We start from the raw sequence: 20,727 nt of genomic DNA, 5'->3' as shown, positions 1-20,727 counted from the left end.
GCATGTTTCTAAACAAATCTTTACTCCTTATATAGGGCTATGCTACTGAAATACACCCACATCCCTCCCCCAACAATTGGCATGACACAAACCAATCAATATCCCTCATTCAAAATAGATCAGCCCCTGTGGTTGTATGATCATATAAATACTTAGATAGGGATATAGTTACTTATAATATAAATAAATGACCTTACTGCTTCTTAAATTCTGTGTATATATGTGTAAATGTTTCGGCGTGTCATGGTATTTTAATGGCCAACATTTGATAATTACGAATATTCGTCAGTTCTATGTTTTGATTGGATGTCCTAGCCGTCACTCATAGTGTGTTAATAGGACCTGTGCTTATTGCTTAGGATTCGTCCATATGGCTGTCAATCAAAACTACTTGTCAGTTGTTGCTAATAAGTTAAGCTTCCAATAGAAAAGCTAATATCGGGCGTGCCCCTAATTATGCTGTCATCGGTATTGCAATACAATAGACGCCCATCCTAGGCCATTCATTGATTATGTGGTGGCTACACTTGCACGAGTAGGAGGTTCACCTATTACTTCAACTTTAATTTCACACACTTTGTATCTATCCATGTTTTGGATGCATTAAAATGAGCAAATTTATGGCGCTATTTATCCACACACACATCACTTTATATGTAGTGGATGTATTTAAATGAGCAAATATATTGCACTATTCACGGATATCAACATCACTTCACATGAAATGACACCACGTTTCAAATAACATTTTTGAAACTCATTATTTAAATAATATAGATCATCAGACCGGATATCTTTATTCACATTATGTTCTATTTACACTTATTCTTATGTCACAAATAAACTGCACTTTGTAGAGGGATCGCTCTTTTTGATACTGATATTACCCGGGGTCCGGACCAATAGGGCACTGTGTTTACATTTTTTACTGACCAATAGTGATCCCCTCTCCAATATAACATCCGGTAGTAGGACCAATGGGATACACTGTTTACAATCACTATGGAGCAACCAATCACCATGGAGCAACCAATATATTTCCTTGATGGGCGTCTATTGTATTGCAATACCGATGACAGCATAATTAGGGGCAAGCCCGATATTAGCTTTTCTATTGGAAGCTTAACTTATTAGCAACAACTGACAAGTAGTTTTGATTGACAGCCATATGGACGAATCCTAAGCAATTAGCACAGGTCCTATTAACACACTATGAGTGACGGCTAGGACATCCAATCAAAACATAGAACTGACGAATATTCGTAATTATCAAATGTTGGCCATTAAAATACCATGACACGCCGAAACATTTACACATATATACACAGAATTTAAGAAGCAGTAAGGTCATTTATTTATATTATAAGTAACTATATCCCTATCTAAGTATTTATATGATCATACAACCACAGGGGCTGATCTATTTTGAATGAGGGATATTGATTGGTTTGTGTCATGCCAATTGTTGGGGGAGGGATGTGGGTGTATTTCAGTAGCATAGCCCTATATAAGGAGTAAAGATTTGTTTAGAAACATGCCTGAGGAAACAGTTGTAACTGAGAAACGCGTCGCATGTATTCCTGATGTACCAATTGCTTTTTTAACACTGTGATGAGTGGTAAACTTTTTTATATGTTTTAAATAAATCCAATTTTTTTATTATACATCCACTCTCAGTGTTATGTATGGTACTGCCTAGCTATGCTACTTTAGAGTATCTGCACTCTGACACCCACGAACCAGCCATTCTACCCTGGATCAGCCAGCTGGATTGCTGCTAAAATCCAGCCCGCTTCTATAGGTACAAGTGAGTGCCTTCAATAAATGTGAGTACTTTGTGTAGAGTGGGCTATTAGTGCTAACTGTACCACCATTTATCTGCACCATTGGCGCCTCTATCCCTGCTTACACTTTTTAGATTTCCTCCTATTGGATGCTGATAGAGAGCTGCTTCTTTGTTCAGCCAGCTGGATTGCTGTTAAAACCCAGCCTGTGTCTACCGGCACAACTGAGTGCCTCCTCTTATTGTGAGTACCTAGTGTTCACATACGTTTGGTAAATTAAAAACCCCCATTGATCTGCACCATTGGCGCCTCTTTCTTGTTGCTTTTTCTTAACAGATTGTAAAGCTAACATACCACACCTAACATACTAGCATAATTATTTTGCCGCCGCTGTTTTAGATGGAACCATCTGTGCAATCTATGTCCTATTGTATTGTGTTCCTCTATCTCTGTTAATCTACCACACAAATGGATCACTCTGGGCTTTTCCCAGGGCTACATCTTTTTTTTTTTAACACATAGTTATGTCTAATTATTGAATGACATACAAGTCACCTACATATGGAATGCAAATTTCTGACATTGCTACTGACAATGTATTTGCACTACTGCCTAATTGTTTAATGTAATCTACTTAATACCATGTAAATATTTTCATTATGGTTCCCACATAAAATATTCTTTACAATGCAAAGTATTTGGAGGGTTGATATCTGACAGGGACTGGTCTAGGATGGGAGCAAAAATGATTCCCGAATATTAGTTATTTCTTGAATGTTGCTTTCCTGTTATCATCGGAGATACAGGCATAGCCAAGACACTTTGCTGCATAGAACATTAGTTTCATATTACACTTTATGGTAAGAGTTGTTTGTGCTCTTATTTGGGTACAGCTCCTGGGCTGAGCGCTTTTAGAAATAACATCCCTCCTGGCCCCTACACTCTATGAAAAATCTGCACCTAAAAAGCTGTCACGATTAGTGTACCCTCAGTTGGTTGCTATATATGAGGGAGGCAGCACACTCATTTCATATTGCTAATTTCTGCCATGGTATTAGTCATTGAACATATCTTATAATAATGTAATATTGTGTTTAATTTATTCCAACTTTTTTGTTGGTTCTATGTGTAGTTTTTAGTTGTTATTGTTATAGTTGTATTTGTTTGTTTTAGATATTTAAAAAAAAAATATATGAGAAAATCACTGTAATAAGAAGATATGCATAGTTTACATCTTTAATTGATGTTTGGGATGTAATCAACTCTACTGTATATGTTTTATCTGGATTGAGAGCTAAAACGCTGTATGTTTCTTCCGCAAGATATAAATACAAACATGATATCAAGGTCATTAAAGTGAATGTCAATTTTTAATCATCATTTTGGATTGTCAATATGCTTGCAATATAAACCACTATAATTATTTTTTTTTTAATTCATGTTGTTATGTTATATTTTCTATTACTACTTATCTACGATTTCAGTTTGAACTCCTCCCATCCATGACTTCCGGCTTGACGGCTCCTTTCCTTATAGACCATTCCCTCACGCTCGCTTACGTATGACTGGAGTGCGCTATCACGAGCAAATCAATTTGCGCATGCGTTTCTCTTAGGATTTCAATATGGGCTTGCGTGCCTTGTTCCGTTATTCGTATGTAAATCTAAGATTAGGGACCAAAGCGCATGCGCTAACCAAGAACGAGCAAGGAATGTGGATGACGATCAGTCAAGACACGCATGCGCAGTTGCATCGGTTCAATCGCGTGACGTAAGTGAAAAAGGGGCAGGACGCCATGGGGTACGATCTATAATTAATCACTGCGGTCTGTCAATCAAATGCGAAACGAAGGACAAGATGGCGGGCGGAGGATTAAAGTAAGAGAATTCGGGTTTTAAATGCTTAATTACAGTAATACAGTTAGATTAGAAAAAAATCATGAATTAAACTAACCTTTATTTTAATCGATTAATAAATTAAGCAACAGCAGAAAGCGTGACTTTACATACACTTTAAAGAGCCCCCCACTGAGACTATCGTGACACATGTGGTTGCAAAGCTGGCTTGCTGAAACTATATTTTGTAACTATTGCCTTGATTATGTTTGCATTATTTGCTTGTTATATTCATGCTCTCAATTTGTATGTTTCATTTTCTCAATAAAAAGAATTGGGGAAAAAAAATCGTTCAGCTCAGTGACTTCTCCTTAGTTGGTATTTTAAATTTGCAGAGCAAGATGATGTGTTTAAGAGGAGATAAACGGTAAGTTATTATATTTACTTGAGGAGCTTCCCGATTTTGCTTCTGATCATGGCCGCGGTCTAGACACGCCCCCGCATTTTTATTTTTTAATAAAATAACTGCACCTGGCAATTTTACAGGGCTAAACTAGGCGGGTGCAGGGTGATAGAAAAAAAATGGCACTAAAAAGTGCTTTACATTGTGGTCTATGGGAACTGTGTGTTCCCAGTAAATATATATGTATATGGTTATATACATATATAAGGGGTCACATTCGCATTGTGGGCCACTTCATATACCAGCGCACAATTGAGTGCGCTGGTATTACGAGTGGAGCGCGAATATCGCGCTCACGAAAGCGTAATTTTACGCTCCACTCTTAATCTTGCCCTTAATGTGCTATCTTTATTTAAAAAGCAGGACTGTAAAGCTTAGGAGACGCCCATTTTAGGTTCAGCACCCTGGATAACACTTGCTTATTGGTGCCTACATTTAGCCACCAATAAGAAAGCATAATCCAGGTTCTGAATCAAAAAAAGTCCTGCTTTTTAAATAAAGATAGCAAGAGAACGATGAAAATTTTATAATAGGAGTAAATTAGAACGTTGCTTAAAATTGCATGCTCTATCTGAATCATGAAAGGGAAAAAAATGGGTTTAGTGTCCCTTTAAGCTCCTGTTGTCAGTAACCTACATGGTCATTTAGAAACCACAGAGATGTATTTTTTGAGGTTGTGAGAAATCTGGGTCTGAGAATGTGCCCTAAAAAAATCTATCACCCCTGGCACTGGTCTAAAGGCATGAATACACCCATGTATTGCACATTTGATTTTTGGTGACTAATGTTTTAATAGTATTTTGTTTTACATTAGCAGAGCATGTGCTTGTATTTTATAAAGAGTAATAATTGTACATAAGTGTGGCAATTATTGTATCACACAGTTCTTATCTATAAATTTATATCATGCTCTATTTTCTTAAATTGTTTACAAATTAGTTGTATGCATTTAGCAAAATTAGGGAATTATAGAGACAATACTGTATTAGTTAAACTTGTTGAGCAAACAGCTTCTTCATGTGGAGGCACTAGCCCCATTCATAGTGCCAGATTACAAGTGGAGCGGTATTTAACACTCCCGCTTACGCACTAACTCTTCTAGAAGTAAGCTTTTTGCACGCGTCAGGTAGTGCTCGTATAACAAGTTGAAAGTAAAAAGTTTTTGCTCCCACGCTAATCTGATGCACGCAAAAAGACCAACTTTGAATATCAAGACCATGTTAAAGGGACAGTATACTGTAAAAAATTTTTTCCCTTAATGTATTGCCAATTACTTTTTTTATTAGTTGCAGAGTATAAAATTTACGAGAATTTTACTTTTTAAGGTTTATTTATGTATATGAATTATATGATTTTGTGTTTTGGAGCCGCAACCTAATAAAATGGGTTGAGCTTGAAGGTATAATCAGATCTCATTACTAAATCAAAATACATATAAAGTTAATAACAATTGAGTTGATTAGCTCTCCTGGGAAAATGCCCTTTGAATTTTGGAAAAGTCAAGGTGCATACAATAATATGTCCAAATAAAAAACTTGGTGAAACAAAACTCGTGTAGGAATCCCACAAATGATGTGTCCAACAGGCCCTAGGGCACAGTAGTGTCTAAGTGGATGATGATGCGCAAGCACCGGTTGCTGCTCCTCGGAGCATTTAGGATTGTCTAGTTAGTAATTGGGACTTCACCATTAAGACACATAGGCGGACTATCGGTCCATCATGAGCCATTTGGACATAATTGAACACCCCATCATTCACAACAAGTTGTTTTAATTTTTTACTTTTATTTTTATTTTTTATTTTTTATACTTTTTTCACATGTTTTTGGAATTTTTTCACAATTTTTTAAGCATGATTTGCGCATCATCCACTTAGACACAACTGTGCCCTAGGGCCTGTTGGACACATCATTTGTGGGATAACTACACGATTTTTGTTTCACCAAGTTTTTTATTTGGACATATTATTGTGTGCACCTTGATATATATATACATATACTATAGAATATATGCATGTAAATAGATGTGTTCGCACTAAGGCCACTTTTCTGAGCGGTCCAGCACTGATACAGTTAATTAAAGCAATTACCAAACACTAAACAATGCTGACTGCAAGGTGTGGTTCCCTTATCAACTGTTTCACTGCTGGGTCACTCAAGAAACTGGCCTTAGACGGAACACTGGTAAATAGTTTTATAATAGTTTTCATTCAACGCCATATTCATAAATGTATGCATTGATACTAACTGGTTATATTACAAGTTTACAGTTTTACTATGCAGAGGTGCCCTCAGATTTACACAGTATCTCTAAACTGATCTAAATATCTAATATCTTGTGCATGTAATGTTCAACTCATGCGGGCAGTGTGTTTATAAATAGTTTATTTCTTACTTTCTTTGTTTTCATTTTTGCATTTCCAAACGTCATTGTATGAGTGCCTTGGGCTACAGATAAAGCTCATTAGATCTCCTGATTTTATCAACACTGCTCCCATTTGGGAATACTAATAAAATGAAAACCACTTGTTTAGCGAAACTAGATTGATATTTCCTATGTATATTTAAACTGTGCTCTATTAGCAGTTATTGGCCTCAATTACATTAGTAAGGATAGGGGTTATGTAAGAGCTCGTAATTTTGGTCATGATTGGTAATACTTCTAATAAAAGGGAAACTGCACCCCTTAAAGGGACAGTCAACTCAAAATTTTGTATTGTTTTAAAATATAGATAATTCCTTTATTACCCATTCCCCAGTTTTGCACAGAAAACATGGTTATATTAATATACTTTTTACCTCTGTGATTTACCTTGTTTCTAAGCATCTTCTGACTGCCCTTGATCACATGACTTTTTCAATTGACTTGATTTTTTGCATTTAAGCCAATTAGTGCTGTCTTGTTAGAATCCACGGGCGTCAGCAAATGTTATCTATATAGCTCACATGAACTTGCTTCCCCTGTTGTGAAAAGCAAATACAAAAGCATGTGATCAAGGGTCTGTCTTTAGGGACTTAGAAACAGACAGAAATTTAGAGGTTTAAAGGTTATAAATTATATTGATCTAATAATGTTGGTTGTACAAAGCTGGGGAATGGGTAGTAAAGGCATTAGCTATCCTTTTAAACATTAATAATTGTTGTGTTGACTGTCCCTTTAACTGCTATTAAAATGATTTATGGCAACATATTACCATATAATTGGCTGCATGCCCCCCACTAACATTCTGCAGCAGTAGTTTAGCTTTCAAATATTTCTGCTATCCAACTGGTGGTAAATGAACATCAATAATTGAGTTTCACTGGGATATTAGAGAAGTAGAGACTTCTTATGTATTGGGATAGCAGCCTATTTAATAGAGAAACTGACTTCCTGACAACTATAATGTTTTGAGGAGACACTACCAAGTGTTAATATAACCTCAAGTTGATCATGGATTCTTTTTTCCCCCAAGAATGGTTTAGTTGTTCAGTGGAACAGCAGGAAGTTTCAATGATGTAGCAAGTACAAAACAGTAGGTAAAATCATTTAAAAGATCAACAAAAAGAGCTGTAGAAGGCGGTTGCCCCTAAATTTCAGCATGTGTTTGTCAGTCAATCCAGTAATCCCACTTGAAAAAGACTGCTATAAGAGTGTTATAAAGTCACAAAGGCTCCCAGTATGGGCTAGGACATGTAATCTGCTAGCAAGTCTCCAGAATAGCTCACACCATGGGGCCGAATTATCATTGTGCGGGTGGACATAATCCGCCGCACATCGATAAATGCCGGCATCATACGCTGTCAGCATTTATCATTGCACAAGCATTCCTTGTGAAATGCTTGTGCAATGCCGCCTCCTGCAGATTCGCTGCCAATCGGCCACTAGCAGGGGGTGTCAATCAACCCAACTATCCAATCAGGCTGATTGCTCTCTGCCACCTCAGAGGTGGTGAACGCGTTAAGGGGCAGCAGTTTGCTTCTTAACTCCTGTTTCCGGTGAGCCTGAAGGCTCGCGCGGAAACAGATGCATATGGCTACATTCAGGGGTTGATAAATCGGCCCCCATGACTCATCTGGCTTAAAAGGACAGTAAACGCCTCTTGGTTTTGTGAAAAATGGTGCTAATCCCATAGTCCGGAGAGGCCAAAAAGCACATTTTGTAACCTGAAAATGCTGCAAATCAAATAGCTGTTTTTGGAAATTTGCTGCATTTTGAAAACCAAGTTTACAGATTTTGGTCTATTTAGGGAGTGTGGGACAAAGATTATTTTTACACAAGATCAAGAGGTGTTTATTAAGTGCCTATGTAGTGGAGAGCAAGTGAAGGGCTATAGTAAGCCTTTTCATGTAAGCTCACAAACCCAGCCGTCCTGTAAATCACCTTCATTTAGGGTGATCTATTACAGTTGGGAACTCGTGGTCAGGGCCGTCCATCCATTAATCTGTTTTGTTATTGCCTCTTATAAATTAATCTATTTTTAAATTGGATCTAATGTTTACACCCTGTTCCAAATTATTATGCAAATTCTATTTCAGTGTCACAAAGATTAAATATATTTTTTTTCAGTTTAACTCATGGATGGCATTGTGTCTCATGGCTCTTTTGGTCACTGAAAGCAATCTCGGACACCTGTGATAATTAGATTGTCAGGTGAGCCCAATTAAAGTAAAAACTACTAAAGGAGGGTGTTCCACGTTATTAAGCAGAGCACCATTTTCAAGCAATATGGGGAAGAAAAAGGATCTCTCTGCTGCCGAAAAGAGTGAAATAGTTCAATGCCTTGGACGAGGTATGAAAACATTAGATATTTCACGAAAACTTAAGTGTGATCATTGCACTATTAAGAGATTTGTGGCTGATTCAGAGCACAGACGGGTTTGTGCAGATAAAGGCACATTGAGGAAGATTTCTGCCAGATCCATGCATCGGATCAAGAGAGCAGCTGCTAAAATACCGTTACATAGCAGCAAACAGATATTTGAAGCTGCTGGTGCCCCTGGAGTCCCACAGACATCAAAGTGTAGAGTCCTCCAGAGTCTTGCAACTGTGCATAAACCTTCCTTTCGGCCACCACTAACCAATGCTCACAAGCAGAAATGGATGCATTGGGCAGAAAAATACATAAAGAATAATTTTCAAACAGTCCTTTTCACTGATGAATGCCGTGCAACCCTGGATGGTCCAGATGGATAGAGTAGTGTATGGTTGGTGGACGGCCACCCTGTTCCAACAAGGCTGCAACGTCAGTAAGGCGGTAGTGGAGTCATGTTTTGGGCCGGAATCATGAGAAGAGAGCTGGCCGGCCCCTTTAGGGTCCCCGAAGGTGTAAAGATGACCTCTGCAAAGTATGGGGAGTTCCTGACTGACCACTTCCTTCCCTGGTACAGAAGGAAGAACTATGCTTTCCGTAATAAAATCATCTTCATGCATGACAATGCACCATCTCATGCTGCAAAGAATACCTCTGCATCAATGGCTGCTATGGGGATAAAAGAAGAGAAAGTCATGGTGTGGCCTCCATCCTCCCCTGACCTCAATCCTATTGAGAAGCTTTGGAGCATCCTCAAGCAAAAGATCTATGAGGGTGGGAGGCAGTTTACATCCAAACAGTTGCTCTAAGAGGCTATTCTGACATCTTACAAACAAATAAGGGGTCCTATGTTAAAATGTAACGTGACCTGTTAAAATGTTTAAAAAGTTAAAATGTTGTTCAAAGTTTGATTGAAATAGCTTTTGATTTCAGTAAATATGCTGCAAACACAACAAATGACAATTTTCAGTTCTTTACAACCTATAAAGTGTTTTGAAACTTACTGTGCATAATAATTTGGAACAGTGTATTGTAAGTTTTTATTTAAAAAAAAAAATACTGTTATCATTAGGAGGTTTGTTCAATAAAATTTGAATTGTACTCTTAATAGTTGATAACATGAGAATTATGCTGACTGTTGTTTACATCAATTATTTAGGTAAATGAGAAAGATATCATTGGCATAATAATTTGGAACAGGGTGTATAGTGCTGCAGAATCTGTTGGAGTTCTACAAATTACTGATAATAATAGTAAGTCTAAGTTCTAGCAAAACCAATGATGAAAGAAAATAAAATAAACATTAAATAAACACATTTTTAATACACTTGAAAAACACTGTTTAAAGAAGTTGAAAATATTCTTTGTTTGAAAGAGACGTTAAAGACAAACACATTTTATAACCAAAGTATTGAGGTTATTTCCCGCCTTCCTTTAGTTGTGGGTGCCGCCATATTGAAATCTAGTTTTCACTGCATTCTAGTGCTGTTGTAAGTTTGCACATGTGCAGCAACTCTCTTTCTGCACATAGTACAGAATTATGTAACATTCATTTGAATATTGACTGGCTCTTTAACTAAGGGACGATGTGCCGGGCCCCATACTTTCATCAGTGGTAAGGGTATGAGAAGGTGCAATGTATATTCTGTATTTAGGTTATGAAGAATACAGATATATTAAATTATACAGACACATTGCCAACTAGAAACACAGCTGCGCTTATAGTTACAGACTTATATTTGTGAAGGCTAAAAAAACCATGTCACATTCTTTAACAGCTAAGAGCATCAATAATATGGTCCAGACCCTATAAGAACATAAATAGTTTTTAGATTATATTATTTATTATAAATAATAATGTGCTTATAGTTACTTACATGAAGTCACCAAATTGACAGGGAATGGCTCACATGTATATATATATATATATATATATATATATATATATATATATATATATATGTATGTATATACAGTCCGGTCTCACTCAATGTGGGACATTTTTTATTGGGCTCTGTAAAGAGGAACTTTACTACTGTAAATTGTGTGGCAATTGTCAAAGCACATCTTACATTATTAATACTTAATGTTAAGATAATTTCTTTTTTTTTTAACAACTGATTCAAGAACATGTGTACGTTTGTAATTGTAATGTATATCATAAATCATTTAATTATATTTTACAGCAGTGCCAGTGGCGTCACTAGGGGGTGTGGGAGGTGCGAGCCGCACCTGGGTGACACCCTCCAGGTAATTTGATTTAAATTCAAAGAAATACAATGTTGAGATGCATAGATTATTTTATTAGAGGCTGGCATTTGTGAACATTAGTGGGACTGGGGAAGTTGTAGACACACAATTTTTTGCCCCTTGAGCCAGTGCTGCAATTTCAACAAATAGTTTTCCCGACTGCTTTTGCTTGTTTGTACTTTGCTCCTCCCCTGCCCAATTTCACTATGAATGTTGTGGGTGTGCCATGGGGCTTGCAAAGTTGCGCTGCTAGCCTAAACCTGCCTGCCTATCTGTGCTCACTGCTCAGTGACATGCGGCCCAGGGCTGTGCACTGACAGACTTGGAACAGGGTCAGAGAGCAGAATTTTCATAGTTTGCGTGCCTAAACCTTTTCTTCAGTGATTTATTTTAGAGTGCTCTGTTTATCTTTCATTTGATGTTCTGCTGAGCCAGGGAGCAGCTCTAGGCATGAGCTTCATAATTAATGCAATGCAGTTTACATATTTTGTATGTGTGTGTCTGAGTTTTTGTGTCTCTCAGTGTTTTTGTGTGTGTTTTTGTGTGTGTGTCTGAGTGTGTTTCCGAGTGTTTGTGTGTGCATCTGAGTATGTTTTTAAGTGTGTCTGAGTGTTTGTATGTGTGTTTGCCTGTGTTTTTGTGTGTGTCTGCTTTCTGGGGGGGGGGTGACACCATGACTTACCGCACCAGGTGACACCAACCCTAGTGACGCCACTGAGCAGTGCTGTGTGAATGTGTGAATGCATGTGCTTGCATTTGTGTGTGTGAGAGAGTATGTATGTGTATGTGTTTTTTTTTTTTTTAAATTTATTTATTCGTAACCAGTAGTGTACAATAAACAAAAATACATTTGATGAATTGCACCACGCAGGGCCAATGCAGAAGAAAAAAAAAACAAAAAAAAGAAAACAGAGAGACACACAGACAAGATATTAAATGAATTAACAAAAGCAAGCTTTTTGGCTGTTCAAAAGCCCTTCGTCCTTTATAAACACTACTGGTTTTTTTTTTTTTCTTAATTCCAAGTTTAAATCAAACATCTAATCATAAACCCTAGACAAAAGGGAAAGAGAAGGAAAAAAAAAAAAAAAAAAAAGTGAAGGAGAAAGAGGAGAAGAAAAAAAAAAAAAAAAAAAAGGGAAACACCCACTCCCCCCCGCCCCCCACCTCCAACATGCAGTTATCACCCCCTATAGCCACATTTTTTCGGGTTATTGACATGGCTTAGCCCCAATCTTGGGGTAGAGCATTCTTTAACATGAGTAGCATGAATTCTGGAGAGTTTTGTAGAGGTGATATAAGTTGTTTTTGTGCTATTAATGGTTTATCCCTGATTATGTTTAACCACTTTGCAAAAAAGACTGTAAGTTTTTTTTCTGAATAAGGTTTAATATTAAATAACTCTATTGTCATCTGTATATTCATACTATTAATAAATTCTTTCAGGCTTGGCCCTGCCGTCGATTTCCATTTTTTAAATATTATATTACGCGCCGCCAAGATAGCCAAGTTTACAAGAAGTTTATCTGTTCTGTCTTCACCTACATCATATAGCAAAAAAACGTTGACTGCAGTCAGGGATATTCTAGAGCGTAGAAATGTATTGAGCCAGTAATTAATTTTACCCCAAAACTGAAGAATCTTAGGGCAATCCCAAAGACAGTGTTTGATGTCAGCTTTCTCAGCTTTACATTTGTAACATTTACAGGGTGATACTGTGTCTGCCCATTTATTAATCTTGTCAGGGGTTAGATAATAATTATTCAGTAATTTATATTGTGACTCCCTCCAACTATACACTGTCGTGGCAGATTCTAACATCTTAAAACATTTTCTAATGTCTTGTGCTTGTGTCTGAGGGAAAAGCCTATTAATATATGTTGTGATCTTTTCAATTTGCATTGGCCCAGATTTATCACATAACATATTATACCATATGGAAATTGATCTTTTCCCCCCCTTGTATAATTTTAATCCAGATTCTATTTCTATCCACTCCCACTCTGTCCCGGGGGTCTGGCACACTTGACTGAAATAACTCCTGCTCTGTAAATAGGCATAAAAATTTTGAGATTGTATTTGAAACTCGTTCATAACTTCAGGGAATGATTTTATATAGATTGTCTCTTCTTGTTTAAGCTGAATCCATCTCTTTAATCCTTTCTCCTTCCATTTTTTATATACCGGGTCTGAAAGACCGGGTAGAAAGTCCGGCATACCTATGATAGGACAATATTTCGAAATATGATATTGTCAATTTGAGAGCGTACAGAATTTCTGCCAAGCTAAGATAACATTGTTAATTGTAAGTAGTTTAGAGATATTCTTAGGGATTAGTTTTTTATCTGTATGAAGTATTGCCTTGAGATCGTAAGGAGAGACTAGTTCTGATTCCAGGTTATAATATGTAACGTATTCCCCCTCCACTAGCCAATCTACAGCGAATTTAACTAGTGTCACCAGATTATATATTTTAAGGCAGGGAAGTGAAAAACCCCCATCTTTTTTACGATGAACGAGCTTATTTATTGCCATCCGAGATTTACCATTATTCCATAGAAACCGAGAGATTGCTTTATTGAACCTATGTAGATCTGATTTTATTATAAAGAGCGGCAGGTTCTGTAACATAAATAAAAGTTTTGGAAAAATTATTGTTTTGATTACCATTATCTTTGCTGATAATGACAGTTTATACATACTCCATTTTGCTAGATCCTGAGGTAATTTATTAAATAGATTTTCATAATTAATTTTATACCAATCGTTCAGATCTTTACATATACTTATGCCTAGATATTTTAATTGTTGTACTTCATGAAAACCATGTTTGACATAACTCTTGTTATTTTTTTGTATCCATAATATCTCGGATTTTCGCAGGTTCATTCTATACCCGGAAAATTTACTGTATGCTCCTATTAAGTCTAGACATTTTGGTATACTTTCAGCCGTATTATATAGATACAGTAGCAAATCGTCTGCGTATAATGAGATTTTTAGATTATGTCTACCAATTCGAATCCCTGTTAGCTCTTGTCTTAAATGGATTGCCAGTGGTTCGAGGGAAATATTAAATAAGAGTGGCGATAGTGGGCAACCTTGTCTCGTCCCTTTATAGAGTGTAATGTATTGGGAGAGTTCTGAGTTTACTAAAAGTTGGGATCTAGGGTTGTTGTAAATTGCTTTAGTTAAATTGAGGAGGTTTCCTCGTAGGCCAAATTTATCAAGTGCAGTGAATAAGTGGTCCCATGTAATAGCATCAAATGCTTTCTCTGCGTCAATTGCAAGGAGGGCCATATCTCCTCGAGACTGCTTCTTATTATTCCTGGCTTTATTATAGTAGTAGTCTAAAGTTATCAAAATGCGTCTGATGTTTCTAACCACGTTCCTACACGGCATAAAGCCTGACTGATCTTGATGTATAACTTCACCTAGTGCCTTTTTTAGTCTATTTGCCACTATTGTCATTAAAAGCTTATAGTCTACGTTTAACAGAGATATCGGTCTGTAAGACCCAAGTTCTTCACGATTCTTACCTTTCTTGTGAATCAATGTCACAATAGAGTCGGTGAAGTATTTTGATTGTTTATTGTTATTAACATAATAATCATTATATAATTTGCCTAACATGGCTACAATGTCTACTCTGATGCTTTTGTAGAATTCAGCTGGAAGCCCGTCAGGGCCCGGTGCTTTATTATTTTTCAGGTTTTTTATAGCCATATCAATTTCACTTTCAGATATTTTTTGGTTGATCTCATTAAGTGTTTCCGTTGTGATTCTAGGGACTTTGATACTTTGCCAGAATTTGTTTTTAGCATCTATGTCAATTACTTCAGTTGAATACAGTTTTTGATAGTATCTATAAAAGGCTTGTCTAACCTCAGACGCATGTATATGATGGCTGTCTCCTTCCCTTATACTAGAAATTATATTCTTACTACCTTTTACTTTAATCATTTTTGCCAGATACCCCGCAGATATACCCTTCGGACCTTGAAAGGTAGCCCTGACTTTAAGATCTTCCATTGTCCATTTCTGTTTTAAAAAGGTTTCTCTTTCCTCTCTTGAATGTTTATATTTATCCCATGTAGTCGGCTGTGGATTAGATAGATAGGAGTTATATGCGTTTTTAAGTTGGTTTGCTAATTGTATCTCTCGTAGTTTAATCTTTTTTTTTAATCTAGACATGTAGGCCACTATCTCCCCACGGAGTACAGCCTTTCCTGTTTCCCAGAGAATCTCAGGTTTATCTACATAATTAGAATTATTTTTTAAAAAGATCCTCCAAGTATTCGTTAGCCAATTACAAAATTTACTATTATTGCTCATATATTTGGGGAAATAGAAGTTGTTGGAAGACCCTATTTTTCTGCCTTTGATTTTTAAACCTATAATCGCATGGTCTGATAATATGATCTCATTGATCGTAGCATCCATATCAAGTTTTAACAATGATCTATCCACCAAAAATAGATCTATACGGGAATTTTTTTTAAAAGCTCTGGATTCACAGGAAAAGCTGCACTCATCAGGGTGTTGTATCCTCCATATGTCCTCAACCTCTAGCTTCTTCACAAAGTTACCGAACATTTTAGCCTCTTGTCTATAGAATTGCTTGTTTAATTGCCTAAATCTGTCAGTTGCCGGGTTTAAGGTCATGTTAAAATCTCCCATAATAATTAAGTTTTGCCCTTTTAGCGGAAATAATTTTTTCGCCATCTTATCCCAAAATTTTTTATCAGTTTTGTTAGGTCCGTAAATATTACAGAAAGACCAGATGCGTTTGTCCAGTCGTAACTGTAGTATGATGTAGCGACCTTCAGGGTCGAGTTCACTTTTGATTATCTCATATTCTAGCTCTCTACGAAATAAGATAGCTACTCCACGACTACGCTTATCGCAGGGTGTAGCAATAATCTCTTTCAGCCAATTACCCTTAAGTTTTACAATTTCTGGACCTTTCAAATGGAGTTCCTGAAGGAACATAATATCTGCTTTTTGTTTTTTCAGTAGATTTAGGATGTTTTTCCTCTTAATTGGGGAGGTGACCCCTCCCACATTCCACGAAACCAAGTTATACATGTCTAAACCATTTTAACTTTATTATTCTGTCGGGTTACAGTTGAGAGAGGAGTGTGGAGGGTGGAGGCAGGAGGGGAGAGGAGAAAGGAGAGACAGGAAGAAAGAAAAAAAAAGAAAAAAAAATTAAGAAGAATTAAATTAGAATAACCAAATCCTGCACACCGTGGGGTCCATTGGACTGTCTCGAATGAATCTCCCACGTACAAATTTAAAAACAAAACATACATGTAACCAGCGACAATGTAACTACTGTTTAACCTTAATACTTCATACCTATTAAACCTCTTAAAGAAAGAATGAGAGCCTAATTTCTCAATCACCATACGCAGCTTGATGTTTTGTTCAATATATGTCTCTTACTTAACTTCTAACACTGACCGTTTTATTATTTTGTTGTGGTACCTGTATGTTGTGTTCTAAAAAGAATGCTTTGGCCTCTGCACAGTTATTTAGAAAAATGTTATTACCTTCTATGTCTTCTACAACTATTTTGGCTGGGTATCTTAGACTGGCTTTGTAACTATTTTGGATTAGAGATGAGCAAAATGGCGCCATGCTCTTTCTTTTGTCTGAAGTTTCCATGGAGTAGTCCTGGAAAAGGTGGATTTGGACAGAGCCTAACATTAGGGGGTTATGACTTCTATATGCCCGCATTATATCAACTTTTTCCTGAAAATTTAAGAATTTTACCATAACCATTCTAGGTCTCGTGTGGCCGTCTTGATATTTTATGTTGGTACCTGTTCTATGCGCTCTTTCAATCTGGAGTTTCCCATTTTGGAGCGGTAATCCCACTAGCTTGGGTAATGTTGTAGAAGCAAATGTAATTAGATCTTTGTATTCGTTAACTTCTGGTAGACCAACTATTCTAATATTACTTCGTCTAGATCTATCCTCTAAATCTTGGATTTTATATTGTAAGGTCTTGATTGTCTCAGCTGTTTTTTTATTAGCTGCCTCTTGTGTGTTAGACACATCTTCTAGGTCTGAAACTCGTCTCTCTACCTCAGACATTCGAAGTCCGAATTGTCTGACTTCTGTTGTGAGGGTGGTGATCTCATTTCTTATTGTTTTGAATTGTGGCATTATCATATCTGCCAGTTTGTCTAACGTTAGTTGTGAATCAAGCATAGAGCCCTCTTCATTTGTATCTAGTATTTCAGAAACAGATTCCTGAGGTAACTTAGTTTTTTTGTCTCTTTTTATTGGCATAGCTGGTGATCTAGTTTTTGCATTTGTAATGTATTTTTCCATACCCTGTTAATGAAACAGCAGTAACTAATTGTGTCTATACTAATGAGATGTCTAAGAAAATAGTGAAGTTTGTGAAACTTGGATCTATGTGTGGGGAGAAATTCTCTCCCCTCTGATGTGTAGATCTTGAATGTGTGTGAGACTTGAATGTGTAGCCCCCCCCTTCACGTAAAAAGAGGGTCTTATCTACAATACACTCTATCTGTAAAAAGAAAAAGAAAAAAAAAAAGGAAAGAAAAGAAAAAACAATTCAACAAACAATTGGACTCTTAATATCCAATACAGTCAGTGGTTTTAGCCTAATGTGCAACACACAGTGATATAGGTGAGTGACAAAAAAAAAGGCAGTGAATAATTCAGATCATTAACTCAAGGGTGTTTTGACCGCGTTAGCTATGCACTATATCACCCTTTGTGAGGAGATTAAAACAGTATTTTACCGAGAATCTTGAAATCTAGCTTAGACTAACATACTCAGACCAGTTTCTATAGTGGATGACCAGTGAGTAAAAATTATGAACAACCCAGTCTGTATGTCCTTATTATCTGCATTTGGACTTTAGAAAAGAGTTCAACTAGGTACCTTTAGTTGAATTATAAGATTTAACCAGTATAGCCAGAACTAGTAACCATCTAGAAATATACTCCCCCCACCCCTTTTTTTTTTTTTTTTTTTTGTCTAGAGCAACAGAACTAAAGCTAGTATCTGAGAACAGTTACCAGAACCTCTCTAGTCGAGGCGCATATTTTAAACATAGAGCAGCATTATTCATTACACTTGCAACAAGCAACAGCACAGCACACAAAATAGGATACGTATATCAATATCTTTTCTAGTTAATGTGACTAATTTTAGTGGGAGGGATACAAATAATATACAACCATCTGTAGAGCTAGGGTTGTGGCATATTATACATTAACCTCTAATATACCAGATTTACAATTTTGCTAATAGTCCTGATATAAAATAGCTTTGAACCACTGGGAAAAAGGAGAATAAAGTCTGAACAAAGTTAGTAGTTTGAAAGTGGTTCCCCCTCTATTTCTTTTTCCAGGACGTTGTTAGGCCTGTTTTCAAACGATGCAGTACGGTCTCTTAAACTTGTCTGGCCATCCTGGGGTTTCTAAGGAAATTGTCCTCCTTTTTTTTTTTTTTTTCCCCCCTCCTCCCCACAGAAAAAAAAAGAAGAGATATGAAAGTTCTCTGTATTTACTTCAGTGTAACGTGGGGGAAACTTTGATAGTTATAAGTCCATCCAAGAGAATTTAAGGCTAACAAGTAGCAGGGAAATATTATTGCTCTATAGTGAACTGTAATACTTCTATATTGCACCCACAGTATCCTGCGATTATACCTCCATTGAGTGAGTATCAACTTGCCCCTATGAGGTATAAAGTATAACACGAAGCACATCCAATGTATCCTGGGGTTATATCACATTTCAACAACATTCAACATTTATCCGCTTGCCCATTAGTGGGACTGGGGAAGTTGTAGACATACAATTTTTTGCCCCTTGAGCCAGTGCTGCAATTTCAACAAATAGTTTTCCCGACTGCTTTTGCTTGTTTGTACTTTGCTCCTCCCCTGCCCAATTTCGCTATGAATGTTGTGGGTGTGCCATGGGGCTTGCAAAGTTGCGCTGCTAGCCTAAACCTGCCTGCCTATCTGTGCTCACTGCTCAGTGACATGCGGCCCAGGGCTGTGCACTGACAGACTTGGAACAGGGTCAGAGAGCAGAATTTTCATAGTTTGCGCGCCTAAACCTTTTCTTCAGTGATTTATTTTAGAGTGCTCTGTTTATCTTTCATTTGATGTTCTGCTGAGCCAGGGAGCAGCTCTAGGCATGAGCTTCATAATTAATGCAATGCAGTTTACATATTTTGTATGTGTGTGTCTGAGTTTTTGTGTGTCTCAGTGTTTTTGTGTGTGTTTTTGTGTGTGTGTCTGAGTGTGTTTCCGAGTGTTTGTGTGTGCTTCTGAGTATGTTTTTAAGTGTGTCTGAGTGTATATGTATGTGTGTGCAAATATGTATGCTTGTACATGCATGTGTATGCATTCGCTATCACTGGTTTATACATCACTTCCGGTGACATCATCAAATATATAAATTATATAGTCATATAAACATACATACACATACATACATATATATATATATATATATATATATATATATATATACTGTATATATATATATATATATATATATAGTAACTGTTTAGCCCTTGTATCAATAATAAACTGGCTATATATGAGTGTAATACTTTATTTTAATATGTGTTACATGTGTTTTATGCAACTTTGGCCTAACACTTCTGGCCTCAAGTTGCACTAATTCTACTAGGGGTTCTGGGACAATGGGTATGATCCGATGTCTGATGTGGGTTTATGACTGATGTGTGTTAAGTCGATGGGTCTGATGTAGAATAGGGTCTCATATGAAGTCTGATGTGGGTTTATGGCTAATAGGTACTTTGGGGTGATAGGTCAGATGTCGATATATATGACTGACATGAAGCTTTATGGCCATAGATAAGATCTAAGATTTGATCCGTGCATAAAACTAACACGAGCTGCAGGTCATGAGGTGTGATCACAATCACACCTACCACTTACTCCTGATAACCAGCCGATTGAGGATTATTTTTATTGAGTACAGCTCAAAATCCCAATCTGCATGTGTTGCAGGAAGCCCTTTACTTGACATTTTCTATTGAAAATGTGATTTTGAAGGGTTTTATATGTGCACCAGAGATGTGCATTCATATGGAAACGAATGCACATCTCTAATGAGCGTTATGGAATTAAGTGGTGCTATATAAATAAATGATAGTAGTAATAGTATTAATAATAGTAACAATAATATCTATATGTCAGTCGATTGAATTTTAGTTGTATAAACCTATAAATAGGAATCAAAGTGAGCCTCTCTAATACATATTATCTTACCAACTGAATACTGATTGTGTGTGAACCAAAGAGTGCCTTGTTCTTTTAATAGCAGCATTCCTATAAGCAAAAATCTTGTTCTGATAGAGGTGTAGGAGGCAGATTGTTTGTTTTTTGTGTGTATGTGTTGGGGCCTGTATATTGACATAGATGTATAATGCAACAGGAATCCTTTATTGAGGTTGGTAGCCACGGACATGTGTAGGGGGACAAGAGGGGACAAAAGCACCCATTTGAGTCACTTTATTGATAGCAATGAGCCACTAATGTACCAGCCCCTGTAAATCTTTCTGCAAATGCCCCTGTTTG

This window comes from Bombina bombina, chromosome 4, assembly GCF_027579735.1.
Source record: "Bombina bombina isolate aBomBom1 chromosome 4, aBomBom1.pri, whole genome shotgun sequence".
In the NCBI taxonomy this organism is placed as follows: Eukaryota; Metazoa; Chordata; class Amphibia; order Anura; family Bombinatoridae; genus Bombina; species Bombina bombina.
This window is presented reverse-complemented; position numbering follows the sequence as displayed.